Raw genomic sequence first — 17,224 nt, 5'->3', positions numbered from 1 at the left:
GAGATTTTGCTTGTATATAAATATCAACTTCACATATCTGGATTCGCAATAAGGGCTTTGACTAGAAAAGAACTATAATCAGCCATTGACGCAATGGACAATAACAGAGCAACAGGACCTGTTAAAAAATCAGTTTGTCTATAAAAATCATGCCTTAAAAGATGCATTAAGAAGATAGTTTTCACAACTAAATGGAAACCAGCCCAAGTAACACGAGTTATTAACAAATGTGATAAATTGGACAGTACAAATTATTGACAAAGTTTGTATCTCCAAAATTTCAAAATTTTTTCTGCGCCTTTGCCTGAATATGATGGCGGAATTCGCTGATATGCATAAAATTTTATAAAAAAGAGCCTTTCGGATTTGAGAACAAAATTTCAGAAACCGATGCGTTTTAAAACTAGCTGAAACAGTTGAGTGCTCGGAAAAACAGTTGAGTGTAAATCAAACTAAGGAAACTGTTGTTTTTTTTCAAGACATATTATTTCGAGGCTTTTATTTCGATTTCGCATAGTATTTTTGCTTAAAATCTGAAATTTATGGGTTTTTCTAGAAATCGAACAAAATTGCTTTTTTTTGTCAATCGCAGGCAAAAAATAAAACTTAATGGTTGTTTTCTGTTTCTGATTGTGTGTTCTTGAATCACGGTGTACTACGGGGAACTGTTTAAGGACCACTCAATTGTCTTTTGTAGGTGATCAAATTTTCATCTATCATAAACACAACGTAGAAAAAAATTCAATTCGCAGATGCCACAACTATTGTCTGTTGTGCAGAGAAAAGAAGCCTAAAAGGAAAAATAAAGAAATGTCACAGATAACAGAAGATTTAGTAGAGATGATCAAGCTATTTTTAAATAGAAACAAAACCGAATTAATATTTTTTCAAGCAAAAACTGTGATTTTGGATACAATAAAATGTTTTTAAATAACGAAAATGTCACAACCCAAAAATGTTGCAGATTGCTTTGTCACTCAAATTTACGGAAACCTTAATTTCGGTGAGCAGTTGAAAAAAATCGTAAAAAAGACGGCTCAAGCTAGATCAAATTATCTATTAGGACATCAAACTCCCCTGATTGCGCACATTCTTGTTTTAAAACCAAATGTGCTTTCACACTCATTATTTTCAGCAACCTCTTTTTTTAAAATTTTTTTGAAAATAGCATGAAGCGCATCAATCGACAAATCAACAGTGGTATAAAAGTGTGCTTTCCACGCAAAAACTTTGTCAAGGAGAAATGACCGGTATTACAGACAAAGATTCTACGAACTCGTCTAATATTAGAAGAAATGTCGCTAATTAAATTTCATGATGACATGGCAAGATCTGAAAATTCTGAAAAGTTTCACGGGTATATGAGTCTTCATCAGAACTCTCGAACAAGAAAATTCAAATTTAGATAAAATCTCAGATTGTTCGTCAATGCGTACAAAATTGAATATGTTACCACAATGGCTTCGTTTGGCTTTGTGTTCTTCGGAAAACGTTGAATTATTTCTTGCTCACAACGTGATTTTTCTTGCTCTCACAACATGAAAAAATTCTTTTGTTTGTATCAAGTGTATTTAACCCTATGGTTATAATTTTAGTTTACTTGATCCAAAAAATTTTTTTCATGTTTAGATTTTGACAGAATTTCATTGTCTTCTCCTTTTAACTAAAACTCAGTTGATTGTCTTTTATCTTTAATTTGCCTTATAAAAGAAAGTGTAAAAAACTCACTGAATTCAGACGCAATTGGCTGCGCAAAACCATTCTAGTAATATAGAGAGTGATTTCGCATAACGGAATACACAATCTATTAAAGTCAAACACAGATAATTTCTCTAACAAAGTTAGATGGGATTTCACGTTGCCAAATCCACCCAGCTGATTATTTTTAAGATTCATAAAAATATTTCATCGTTTTCTTTTTTTAATGGTACATATGAAGTTCTGTCTTTACTTTCAGTGTGAGTGAGTTCTGTGTGATTTTCCTTGTCTTGTGTTTGCTTTGACTAACTCAAGTGGCTTCACTCAGCATGGATACTCCAGTTAAAGTTAGTTCGGACTCTCTCTTGTGTAATATTCACTCAAAGGTCCATTTTTGTGTCCAAATAAATGTGCAAAACGAATCTGTGTATGTGAGTATGTGTGTGTATGTGTATGTGTGCGTGCGTGTGAAGTTATATATACATGTATATATATATATATATATATATATATATATATATATATATATATATATATATTATACATGTAAATATATATATATATATATATATATATATATATATATATATATGTATATATGTATATATATATATATGTATTTATACATGTAAATATATATATATATATATATATATATATATATTGGTGTGTGTGTGTGTGTATGTGTGTGTGTGACTGTGTGTGTGTGTGTGTGTGCAAAAGTTTGTTGATACAGTCAGCAGCTCTTACAATCCAATTTAATCCAAATTTAGTAACAAAAGTTCCTCAACGTGAGCAGAATGATCGGAGCACTTTTGAGATAAAACTTTACAATTATAAAAATTAATTCATTAATCTTATTTGGGTCGTTACTTACTACTGCAAAAATGTCAGCTGAGTTAAAATTGACACTCAGAGTTCCAAGAGTTATAGGAGAAAACGCTATGGCACAAAATTTTTACCATGGGTCGCTCCCAAACTTGAGGCCAATGTCTTCTAAACTGCGTCTTCGTCTTTATGAACTGTTTTTGTTGACACTAGGAAATAGAGCCGAACGGAAGCAGAGCTGAATGCGAAAAAATGAAAATCAGAGCTCAATGCTATAATTTGATTCGCTAAATAATTTGATTGGCTTAAATTAAAGTAAAACAAATGCAAGAAATAGCGGTTTATTTAACTGTCGTCATTTTTATCAACTGATGATTTGCTAACATGTTAGTATGCATTTCTTTAAGGAACTTTTAGAGTGAAGCGAAAAACTGGCGTTGCGCATGGGCTTAATTTTTCTTTTTCCCTCATTGATTAATAGGTGTCCTGCAGTGTTGTTAACTGTCCTATAATTGATTCAACATGTTATTATATCCTGGTGATCGTGCAGGGATCATTTATGGTTTCCGGGTAATCATACAAAAAGCATATATGTTTTCCTGGTACTCATACATTGATCGTCATTGATTTCCTGATAATCCTGATAATCATACGTTTATCATGAATGGTTTTCTGATAATTTTACATCTATCATACATGGTTTCTTGATAATCAAATGTAGCAGTGAAAATACTGAATGTGCACCTTTAGCCAATCAGAGACTGAGAAGACAGTATTCTCTTTTATATAGAGAGAACTAAACTTACTATAGTCAGTCTTGTAGTTAGATACAACATGTGTATACCATTGACTACGGTGCTAAACTTTCTATTCACCGTAATAATAGAAGTTTACACTCAGTGTTTTACAGAGTCGGTTAGTCTTAGAGATATAGGTAGGCCTATTTCGTGCCCAAAAATAATCAGCTCTAGCTCTTTATACTTTAAGGCTGTAAAAGGAGCCCTCTACGGGTCTGCCTAAACTGGTGCGACCAGTGAGTTAACAAACTCTAACCGTGAAAAGAGCTCACACAAAACACACTTTTCTCCATTGAGAAAGAAACTTAGAATTAGATTACATAGCTTTTTTTAATCTTTATACACTTAAAATTTAAAAAAAGGGAAACGCAATCCCAAAAAAACAATTACTATTGATATTTAAACGACAAAATAACCAAAATGGATCATCACATTGATCAACCCTCTTCTCATGTATCGCCGCCTTTGGATGAAATACAAATAGCTGTTCTGACACAACAGAACAAGCGTTTAACACGTGAAATTCTACCCTTTGAGGTAAAACACTATCAACACCAAGATGAGTTAAAAAAACTCTTAAATACAGCAAAACAGCTTAAATACCACTACTTCGCAGTAGAACAACAAATTCATCTTTCGTTGCCAGAAAAGGCATCACAGGTTTCACGAACCGCCTTTCTTTCTTATTTAGTTGAAATTTAAGGAACCCAACTCACAAAAGGTTCAATTCTTTTCATTGGTGATCCACTTCCATATAGTTATAACTCAATAATATGTGATACTCTGTTTCACCCACTATCAGACACACTCTTTGAATTCCCTAACGGAATATGGTTTGAAATACAACCCTCACACAGAGAAGGACTATTTAGAAAGTCTTCCTTTGAATTTCTTAAACGCATTGCACCGGCACTAAACACTAATATTTCACAATCTAGAAAAGAAAGCGTACACAAAATGGCTAGACGACAGGAAATAGAAGGATTCACCCAGCTCCTCAAAATATAAATAAGCTCTGTCAAAGATGCAGACTTAAACGAAGATGAGATTTTTGATTCTCTTACACTTCTATCTTTGTATCTACACAGGTTTCGAAAAAGTCTGGTTACAAACATCTTTCCAGCTACTAATCCAATAGCAGAAATTTATCCACAAATAATCACCAAATTACCAGAAATATATATCATTTAAATTGATTTCCAACCTTGTAAACATCACGGAAATTCCATCAGAAACAATACAGAAATTATCTATTAACCACCAAAACATAGAAATTAAAAACTACAATGCGGAAACACAACCAATTTCTAGTACAAATATCACAGAAAACAATAACACTCTTCTAGAAGTCTCACCCATTGAAAATATGGACACACTAATTCACTCCCAATCATCAGAAAGTTGTACAAATGAAACTACAGACACAGATTTCAACTCAACACTTTTAGATGATGGAACACTCTTCTCGTCACACACGGTAAACACATTAATTGATCTTGAATACAGTGATCAAACCAATAACTCTAACACTAATACCATCGACATCACAAACGTTTACCAGAATCATCTGAACTGAATTGACACAAAATTCAAACCCATTCAAAACAACTATACCACCATTACCAAATGTAAACACACCTTTACCACGTCTACACAGACAAAATTCCGCAAACTTTATTACTTAACCTATCATTATAAATAATTCAACTCAACCCATACAAGGGACTAACCAAAGTATACAAATCAATCCACACCAATTAGTGAACATTGTTAGACAAATAAACTCACAGAATACGCAACAAAGCAGAAATGCACCGACAGCTTATTACTTACAAGCAGCGTCTACAGAAACGCCATCAACTGTAGTCCGTAGGAATTCACAAATGATGTATCCCTATCTAGGCGGCTCAGTGCCCATGCAGCAGTCTTTAAGACCGTTTGATGGTACTGATCCTACTTATACAACAGAAGATTTTTTAAAAGCTGTCAGAGCAAATATGGTAAAGTCCGCAAGACCAGCAGAGCAGACTGATTCACCAGTTCATGAAATCTTGATCTTGAAACGAATTGCCATGATTCAAACGGCCCTAATAGGACCAGCACAACAATGGTATTCACATCTACCACTAGATATTAAAAAGAACTGGCAATAATTTTGCCGCGAATTTCAGAAAACATTCGATAATCAACAATCGCAAACACAAGCAAAATTATGATTAGAAAGCGTAAAACGTGCTTCTGGTGAACAAATTAAAACACTTGCACATAGAGTAGAGCAAATGACTCGAAAAGCATATGTTAATAATGCCCCAAATATGCGAAATGCACATATGAATGACGCACTAGTTAAAGCCCTCGATCCACAATTAGCCAGAATAGCACTAAAAAGATTGCATATCACAAATCAGCTGCATTGGGACCACAGCTTCCATTTGCACAACTTGTTGAAAAGATACACCAAGAAGAAATTACAAGAACACATATTGACAGACACAAATTAAATACAAATTCCACTTTTTCACCCTCAATTAATAATCTAACACTTGAGATAGACAATCTCACGGTAGAAGACATACACACAATGAAACAAGATATTGACCACGAAATAAACGTAGTACGACACAAGTACTCAAACGATCCAAATTTTAAAGGAAAACCACTCTTCTTAAAAATTTGCAAAAAATGCTCACGTTCAGGAAATAGTATTTCTACGTGCCCTGAGAAAAGGTAGACAAAACCACTTGACAAACCCAATTTCCAAGAACAATTTTTTAATCAAGCAATGAAAGGTAACCAAAACCTTCCTAACAGACAAGTTACATCGAATAATATGACAAGTAAACCGCTACCATTTTCAAATCGTTCTCGCAGTAATAGCAGAGAACAACGAAATCACTCAAGACAGAGAAGTTCTAATAAATTCTCACAAATAACCCAAAACCCTAATACGGAAATAGTAATTTCAAACCACCGAGTAGGAATGATTCACCATACCCAAGACCAAATTTCTAAAACAATTCACAATATAACTCACAATCACCTCACTATAATCGAGACGGAAATCGTTCACGACAACCGTTTTCACGAAATAGACTCCGTAACGTTAGAAACTATATTAATTCATTGTGGGATCAAGAACAAACAGACAACACTACGTCGAACAATAATAATACAGACACTTCAAATGTCTCCGAGGAAACACTCCTCGAACAACAATATAATGATTTACTTTTAGAATTAAATCAAGATACACAAGATGAATATTTTAATTGCCAAGAAGAGTGTAACACTCTCACAGAAGATTACAACCTCTCCACCTATTGTAGAAATATATGGGTATTGCCACTAACAGTATACACACAACAATACACACACAAATACTGACACTTGGAATGATATTAAAGAATATCAAAAATTACAACTGAAAGCCTCAACATTTCTCAGCAGTTCTCTCAGCAGCAAAAAAAATAAATTACAATCAAAAGGAACAGTAAAATTTACACTCTACCCAGATGTAACCGAGATTTGAACTCTCAAAAGCACTTCATTTACGCTCATTTTCAATATATCAAACGCAAAGTTCAATATTCTAGGCACACCCTTCCTAGAAAAATACGTAAATTCAGTAAAATGTTCATCTCATACACTCGAGATTAAACATAGTAATCAAATAAAATCACTCAATTTCTATGATTCATCAATTAAACCACCCACATATTATTCACGATTATTTCCAGTGATTGGAGACCACTCTATTTATTTGACTCCATCCGAACACCATATTTAAACATATTCATTAACCGCATATGAATGTAAAAAGAAAAATGAGAACGGTACTACTTTTTATACATCTGATTTTTCATTTATACCACTCCGTTTAAAATATGTTTTTCTCTATAATGGTTATTAATAATCTCAAATATCCTTATCATTCATTTATTCAATTTTTAAAACAAAAACCCTTTGAATCACCCATTAATACTTGTGAAAGGAGTAATTAGATATGCACAACAAGATGCTTCGCTAGATGACTACCAAACCAGAAAATATCGCATAAATGAAATCACAGAATTCATGGATGCTTACACCATAAATTACCTCACTCAAGGTACATCTAACTAACGAACCACACTTTGAACAACTAGCACAACTTCTCACACAGTTTCACAAATGTTATGCCCTTTCAAAATTCGATGTTGGAAAGATCAAAGTAGAACTAAATCTTCCCCTTAAAGCAACTGCGATCTTCAAGAAGCAAAAGCTACTCGTATTCCACTCCAATTACAAGATCGAGTACAACACTTACTCGACCTTTCAACCCATTTTGGTATCTTAGCACCCGTAAATACAGACTCCCTAACCACCGGAAATACATTTATTATCCCAGTAATCAATCTCAAAAAAGGAGAACCTCTAAAAATTGTCTTAGATGCTGGTCAGTTGAACACAATGCTTGACAAAACCAAATGTAGTTGGCCCATAGATTTAATTCAAATTATCCTCACACGGATAAAAGGACCAATTTTCTCTATTGCTGACAAGAACAGTGCATATAATCAAATGCCACTTGATAAACCATCCCAAAGACTCACAAATTTTGTAATTGCTGGACAACAATACCGTTTTAAACGTTTATTCTATGGTATTTCTATTGGCTCAGCAGCTTTCTCATCTTCCATGAGCAGTATTTTTTAATAACTAATCAGAAAAAAAATAAAGTAATCACCTATTTAGACAATGTTTTCATCCAGGAGAACACACCAGACGCAATGTTGCAAACACTTACACAATAACACACTATTTTAGAAAAAGAAAACCTTAAAGCCGCTCCAGACAAATCTTTCGTAAAAATAGACAGATTTCTAAATCTACAGTCACCAAAAAACAAAAAAGAAATTCAAACTATTTCCGATTTCTTACATTATTAAATAAATACATATACAATCTACATGTCATCCTTCGAACTTTTTATCTCCAACATAGAGATACAACAGATTTCAAATGGACTCCTGAACTACAAGAAACATTTGATAGAGTCAAAAAAGAACTTACAGACGGAACACTCCGCCTCGCAATTCCTAATTCAGAAAAACCATTTTATATTATATGCGATGCCTCTAACAATGGCGTTGGAGCTGCACTTCGACAAAAAATCAATTTGGAAAAATGGAATTAGTATCGGCAAACTCTCGTCTATTTTCGACCACAGAACTTAGACAATCCGCCATTCTTCGTGAGTGCTCAGCCATAATATATGCACTTTCTGAATACGGATTCCTTATTCAAGGATCCAAACCCAATAATATTTAACAATGACCACAAACCAATCTTATTCTTATTCACACAAAAGAACAAGCCAAATCACAGAGTTTACAAATTTCAATTAAAATTAATGAAATTTTCAAACTTGCACATAGTTTGGACGGAAGGAAAGAACCTTTCACTTCCAGATTTACTAAGTCGTTCAATCACGACTACAACACAAGACGAACACCGAATTACCAGATTCAATTAAATTCTTTATGACACATAACCAAAATAAACAACCCATACAGCAGTGCCACAGTGCTGTATCAAAAGAATATTTTAATTCAATACATACAGACACTCATGTAGAATCACCACACTTTCTGATCTACTTACAGATTAGAGATAATTATTTCAAAGTACAATTAGGAAATGATCTTTATCTCCCAGTATCACATTACGAATTCAAAACCAAAGCAAAATCTTTGGAGAATATCCGCCAACCAAAATTACAACAAACCAAAAATAACTATTCACCCCCAGAAAACTATCCAATTATCCATCACACAGACGCACACCTAACACAGAACAGAACCTTTCACAAAATCTGATAATGACGCAAACTACGCTGAATGAATAAATAGCATAAAAATTTCACTACCAGCAAAGGACGACTATATACCAAAGTCACCCACTCTTTAAAACTACTTCTACGAAGAACAAATAGAAGTAAATGATACACTTGTCTATAAGCCACAACAGCAAGACCCAGTTATAAAACAACTTTTACTTTGGAAACAAAACAAAAATTTTTCCCCAACCCCTTCACTCAATATACGGGCAAATAAAGGATTGTTGCATTATTACCGACGTTTCCAAAATTTAAGCATTAACGAAAATAATAATCTCTTGTTTTATATACAACAAACAACATCACCGAAAATTTGCCTACCAATCTCTTTTATTTTAGTTATTTTTCACAAAGCACACTCTCATGATCTTTCAGGACATACTGGCCGTGAAAAAAACACGCGACAATCACAGATAAATATTACTTTCCAAACATTAAAACATGGATAGCAAAACTTACACAAGGTTGCACGAATTGCCAAACAAGCAAATCCATGCCAAACCTCTTAAAGGGCACCACAACAGCCATTTCTAGAAGTTTCACCATACTTCAATCACCGTATTTCAATGGATACAAAAGGTCCAATCTCACCGTCTTCGGATGGAAATTCTTACGTATATGTTATTGTGAACGCATTTTCACACTATGTTGTCCTCTACCCTTCACCCAAAAATGATGCTAATAATGCACTCACAGTGCTATTTGATCATTGGATTGTTAAATTTGGCATTCCGGATATTTTCGTTACCGATAACGGAAATGAAAACATTAACCGAGAATTTGCACATTTCTGCCGTATGTATAATGTACACTTCAAACCGCGTTCGCCATACGCAACGTTGTCTAATGGACTCGTTGAAAATAGTAATCGCCAATTAAACACATTTCTTCTAACAGTCGTAGATTCACAATATCACACGTGGTCACATAAAGTAAAAGTTTTTCCGTTTGCTTTGAATTCACAAGTAAGAACCAATATGAATCTTTCACCATATGAAATTGTATTTGGTCAAAACCCACAGAAACCCATAATGTTCAACCTATCTTCCACTACAGATAGCTTGGGAAGTTGTAAACCCACAGAATATTCACCATGTAATTCATTACAAACCATACACATACTCACCACTTAGGTCATCACTTTCAAATTAAAAAATTACAGAAAGGAACCTTTGCACATTGGTTTCTCAATCGTGAAAAGATACACTCGGAAGTTTATAACGAATTACATAATTACTTAAACATGAACAAACATTTACGCACACTTATAAATCGCCGCTTCGGAACGGCACAGCCACTCAAAATAAATACGTATGTTTTAGTTGTATATAAAACCACACAAATTGGAGTCTCAAAGAGATTCAACCACAAAAAGTTGCACATTACAAAATAATAGATACCCCTACATTAGTTACGTATAAACAAGAAGATTTATCTGGTAAACAAATCACTCGTCATAAGAGTAATATTGTACCATACTACCCCAAAGAACTCTTCGGTCAAGAACAAATGGAGAAATACTTCAAACCTCTTGGATAATTCACTTTTAAATCTCCATCCAACGAAGCCACCACTTACCAAGTCGACGACTGTCTCGTTCAGTCTAGAGAATTTAGAGGAACCATCCACAGATGACCTTCACCCCAACCACCTTGTAACCTGTCTGAAATACCCGCATATACTTCGAAAAACTACACTACAAGAAACATTCGTCTCCGACGACAATCAATAAAGGACTACAGAGTCTTTATACCACAATCAAAAGTTTCGGCTTCATGAACAACGCACACTTAAAACTATTTTTACTTCGCTACTACAACACATGTTAAGTCACTCTTCTCGCTTTCACTAGCCGAAAACAGTTTAGCATAACACGCTGAATGGCTACAAAATACACTCTGGATAAAAATACGATTCCTTCGTTCTCCTATAAGATAGGGATAACTCAGATATTTATTTCACCACTCTCCCCCGCAATACAATTACTTTCACTGGTAAAGCTAAACAAACCCCTTAACTCTGTAAACCAACACACGGACTATCTCTTCACCTGCTACCTACATTTATTATCCCAGTAATCAATCTCAAAAAAGGAGAACCTCTAAAAATTGTCTTAGATGCTGGTCAGTTGAACACAATGCTTGACAAAACCAAATGTAGTTGGCCCATAGATTTAATTCAAATTATCCTCACACGGATAAAAGGACCAATTTTCTCTATTGCTGACAAGAACAGTGCATATAATCAAATGCCACTTGATAAACCATCCCAAAGACTCACAAATTTTGTAATTGCTGGACAAAAATACCGTTTTAAACGTTTATTTTATGGTATTTCTATTGGCTCAGCAGCTTTCTCATCTTCCATGAGCAGTATTTTTTAATAACTAATCAGAAAAAAAATAAAGTAATCACCTATTTAGACAATGTTTTCATCCAGGAGAACACACCAGACGCAATGTTGCAAACACTTACACAATAACACACTATTTTAGAAAAAGAAAACCTTAAAGCCGCTCCAGACAAATCTTTCGTAAAAATAGACAGATTTCTAAATCTACAGTCACCAAAAAACAAAAAAGAAATTCAAACTATTTCCGATTTCTTACATTATTAAATAAATACATATACAATCTACATGTCATCCTTCGAACTTTTTATCTCCAACATAGAGATACAACAGATTTCAAATGGACTCCTGAACTACAAGAAACATTTGATAGAGTCAAAAAAGAACTTACAGACGGAACACTCCGCCTCGCAATTCCTAATTCAGAAAAACCATTTTATATTATATGCGATGCCTCTAACAATGGCGTTGGAGCTGCACTTCGACAAAAAATCAATTTGGAAAAATGGAATTAGTATCGGCAAACTCTCGTCTATTTTCGACCACAGAACTTAGACAATCCGCCATTCTTCGTGAGTGCTCAGCCATAATATATGCACTTTCTGAATACGGATTCCTTATTCAAGGATCCAAACCCAATAATATTTAACAATGACCACAAACCAATCTTATTCTTATTCACACAAAAGAACAAGCCAAATCACAGAGTTTACAAATTTCAATTAAAATTAATGAAATTTTCAAACTTGCACATAGTTTGGACGGAAGGAAAGAACCTTTCACTTCCAGATTTACTTAGTCGTTCAATCACGACTACAACACAAGACGAACACCGAATTACCAGATTCAATTAAATTCTTTATGACACATAACCAAAATAAACAACCCATACAGCAGTGCCACAGTGCTGTATCAAAAGAATATTTTAATTCAATACATACAGACACTCATGTAGAATCACCACACTTTCTGATCTACTTACAGATTAGAGATAATTATTTCAAAGTACAATTAGGAAATGATCTTTATCTCCCAGTATCACATTACGAATTCAAAACCAAAGCAAAATCTTTGGAGAATATCCGCCAACCAAAATTACAACAAACCAAAAATAACTATTCACCCCCAGAAAACTATCCAATTATCCATCACACAGACGCACACTGAACACAGAACAGAACCTTTCACAAAATCTGATAATGACGCAAACTACGCTGAATGAATAAATAGCATAAAACTTTCACTACCAGCAAAGGACGACTATATACCAAAGTCACCCACTCTTTAAAACTACTTCTACGAAGAACAAATAGAAGTAAATGATACACTTGTCTATAAGCCACAACAGCAAGACCCAGTTATAAAACAACTTTTACTTTGGAAACAAAACAAAAATTTTTCCCCAACCCCTTCACTCAATATACGGGCAAATAAAGATTGTTGCATTATTACCGACGTTTCCAAAATTTAAGCATTAACGAAAATAATAATCTCTTGTTTGGCAAGGTTGCACGAATTGCCAAACAAGCAAATCCATGCCAAACCTCTTAAAGGGCACCACAACAGCCATTTCTAGAAGTTTCACCATACTTCAATCACCGTATTTCAATGGATACAAAAGGTCCAATCTCACCGTCTTCGGATGGAAATTCTTACGTATATGTTATTGTGAACGCATTTTCACACTATGTTGTCCTCTACCCTTCACCCAAAAATGATGCTAATAATGCACTCACAGTGCTATTTGATCATTGGATTGTTAAATTTGGCATTCCGGATATTTTCGTTACCGATAACGGAAATGAAAACATTAACCGAGAATTTGCACATTTCTGCCGTATGTATAATGTACACTTCAAACCGCGTTCGCCATACGCAACGTTGTCTAATGGACTCGTTGAAAATAGTAATCGCCAATTAAACACATTTCTTCGAACAGTCGTAGATTCACAATATCACACGTGGTCACATAAAGTAAAAGTTTTTCCGTTTGCTTTGAATTCACAAGTAAGAACCAATATGAATCTTTCACCATATGAAATTGTATTTGGTCAAAACCCACAGAAACCCATAATGTTCAACCTATCTTCCACTACAGATAGCTTGGGAAGTTGTAAACCCACAGAATATTCACCATGTAATTCATTACAAACCATACACATACTCACCACTTAGGTCATCACTTTCAAATTAAAAAATTACAGAAAGGAACCTTTGCACATTGGTTTCTCAATCGTGAAAAGATACACTCGGAAGTTTATAACGAATTACATAATTACTTAAACATGAACAAACATTTACGCACACTTATAAATCGCCGCTTCGGAACGGCACAGCCACTCAAAATAAATACGTATGTTTTAGTTGTATATAAAACCACACAAATTGGAGTCTCAAAGAGATTCAACCACAAAAAGTTGCACATTACAAAATAATAGATACCCCTACATTAGTTACGTATAAACAAGAAGATTTATCTGGTAAACAAATCACTCGTCATAAGAGTAATATTGTACCATACTACCCCAAAGAACTCTTCGGTCAAGAACAAATGGAGAAATACTTCAAACCTCTTGGATAATTCACTTTTAAAACTCCATCCAACGAAGCCACCACTTACCAAGTCGAAGACTGTCTCGTTCAGTCTAGAGAATTTAGAGGAACCATCCACAGATGACCTTCACCCCAACCACCTTGTAACCTGTCTGAAATACCCGCATATACTTCGAAAAACTACACTACAAGAAACATTCGTCTCCGACGACAATCAATAAAGGACTACAGAGTCTTTATACCACAATCAAAAGTTTCGGCTTCATGAACAACGCACACTTAAAACTATTTTTACTTCGCTACTACAACACATGTTAAGTCACTCTTCTCGCTTTCACTAGCCGAAAACAGTTTAGCATAACACGCTGAATGGCTACAAAATACGCTCTGGATAAAAATACGATTCCTTCGTTCTCCTATAAGATAGGGATAACTCAGATATTTATTTCACCACTCTCCCCCGCAATACAATTACTTTCACTGGTAAAGCTAAACAAACCCCTTAACTCTGTAAACCAACACACGGACTATCTCTTCACCTGCTACCCTAGCAGAATCACAAAAACCCCTCCATCAGGAATTGAAAAGAAGGGAATTACAAGCCAATCCCCACGATAATAACAAAAAGGAAATTAACTAAAAATTAAGTTAATAACCGACCAACAGCTCGGTCCGGGAACAATTCCCTAATCTCATTTATTCGCCAAGATATGACTCGGTAAATTTTTAGTACCTGAATAAAAAGTCGTGGTCAGGTTAAATCATATCGTCAAAAATCACTTTTCAGTCCACCGCTCTCTAAACTTAGTTGCTTCTCTTCTCTCTCTTCAAATCCAATCATTATTTTTCAACCAAAAACTTCTTTTCTCGCTCTCCTAATTTTTAACTTAGAAAAAATCTCTCATTTTTTCTAAGTCTAAACGAAATATTCATTCTTCCTCTCTAAAACAAACGAACTGTCTCACAGCACAGTTCTTTGCTTTGACTTTTCACTTCTTTGACTCAACAACCCATAGCAGCTCAAAACTCAGGAATATACCACAATAATTGAATTGCAACCTTTCAGTCTCACGGAACTGAATAAAACGTCCTCATCAAACTTTACCAGGCATGCACATAATTTCTCAACACAGACTCGAAGTATTATTTAAAAGAACACCCTACGCTGTAACTCTTAGATATATTCAGAATTTTGAACCTAAACAGGTTCGATTTAAAGATATTTTCTATAATCTGGATCACATTCTATATTCACCCACCTGCAGTGAATGGGTATTTTATATTAGAGACTTTAATAACGAACACATCGCTCTTTTCTATCTTCCTATTTTTCCACCACAAGCAACACCGAAAACCTCTAATATTTTATATACAGACACTGTCTACACTGTTAATCTTGATGCTATCCCAGCATCATATGATATAAAATAACTGAAAGAACTTCTAAGGTTGGATGAACAATACCAACAACTCATTAAGCAACACCACAACAAATGAAATTACCTCTCCACAAGTTCTTTTTTCCTTCGAATGTGAAGACTACACAATCTCAGAATTATTAAAAAATTTCTCTGCTGATTTTTTTGATCTCATCTATCTACATAATGTCATCCCAGCAGAATCACCCTGCGCAGCAGTCCGCGTAAGTGTACCCACTTCAATTTTTTTAATAATCGTTATTCCCACCCCTACTAACTATAAAATTTACTATTGCAGTTATTGCCTCGCTTTGGGCGCAAGTCTAGCATCACAATTGCGTCCTCTAGTCAACTTTCAAACACTAAACCAAGTGCTCCCCCGTATTAGAATCACCTAGTTGCTCAAATACCGAAGCAACTAAACAGTCCACACCTAAAAAGTCATCATTTAAACTTTTTAATAAAAAAATCACAAACACAAGAAACCGAGGTACACCCATACTCAGTCATTACTACTGCCAAATCTACAGATCGACCTCGTCCGACTGGACAATCCCCCCACTTTACCCCACAATCCGTAATCCCATATTCCCCCACCAAAGTCAAACGCAAGTACACCAAACGCAAACACAACAACAGCAACCAATAATCGCACAAACTTTACTATCGTATTCTGGTTTTTTACCTAATACAACACTACTTCCGCCCATACTTATTCCAGCTCCTCCAAGAGCACCACAACCTGAATTACTTAACTATTCAAATACTCCACAATTCTCCACTCAACCAATAAATTTTACAAATACTGACAAAACTAGCAGCTTTGAATTGCCACAGCCAATTCACACTGTTTCAAATATTCACGACTCCACACATGATATTAGCCTATTTTCTGACACTCCTAATCGCGACCTAATTAGTTCTCAATTTTTATCACCCACTGCATCAAAAAATGCGAAAAATGCTTTCAATCCGCCACAAGGACCAATAACTAATATTGAACGTTTATTATCACAAGCACACTGGATACACTCTTTTAATATAGTCAATTCATCACCTTCATTTCCAAGCTCGCTGCCACTTAATTTTTCGGGTACACCACCCAATATTACTCTAAGCTCTAATTCACCAACATCAGATCCTGATCAACATTCTCGTCACTGTATTGGGAAACAACCAGATACAACACAAACTTATCCAACGATACCACTAAAATTAGATCCTAAATTCATTGTTCCCCCAACTGCCCTCTTTGGAGATCATAATAACGGCGAACAACTACATATTTGGGCTAAGCAACGAATCACTAAATTATACAAAATAACACCAGTTCAAAAACAAAGAGCTCACGACTTATTAAAACAATCAAAAATCACATTCTCTGTTGAGATTTTTGTTGAACAAGACAAACTTATCTTCCAACCAAAAGCTGCGGCACTGCCTGTCTTTAGAGTTAAAACAAACCCATCACCATTAATTTGTCAAGAAATACACTACAAATTTGATCGATACACTAAAAACACAGCAGTTTATTTTGTCTTTTATAATCCACTCTGGATTTTCCTACACGTGTCCACTACAAATTTAATTATTCTATTGTTTAATTTATTCTTTTCATTTTCACTACCAGTAAAACAACCAATTAAAGTTGACCGACATAATATTTCCACACCCAAAACAGGCATACATGATCTTGCTGTCAC

At 34.7% G+C, this 17,224-nt stretch overlaps 1 long non-coding RNA gene across 1 annotated transcript in view; it reads left to right on the top strand.

Annotated features, from left to right (window-relative positions):
- Nucleotides 1-17,224, top strand: part of LOC142344564 (uncharacterized) — an 89,456-nt gene that overhangs the window by 46,315 nt on the left and 25,917 nt on the right. Inside the window, exon 2 of the long non-coding RNA XR_012759270.1 lies at nt 1,958-2,045. This is a non-coding gene — a long non-coding RNA (uncharacterized LOC142344564). The remainder of the gene's footprint in view (nt 1-1,957; nt 2,046-17,224) is intronic.

The sequence above is a fragment of the Convolutriloba macropyga genome, chromosome 1, assembly GCF_964194025.1.
Source record: "Convolutriloba macropyga chromosome 1, txConMacr16.3, whole genome shotgun sequence".
In the NCBI taxonomy this organism is placed as follows: Eukaryota; Metazoa; Xenacoelomorpha; order Acoela; family Convolutidae; genus Convolutriloba; species Convolutriloba macropyga.
Note: the sequence above shows the minus strand (reverse complement) of the source record. Positions and strands in the feature narration are given on the sequence as shown.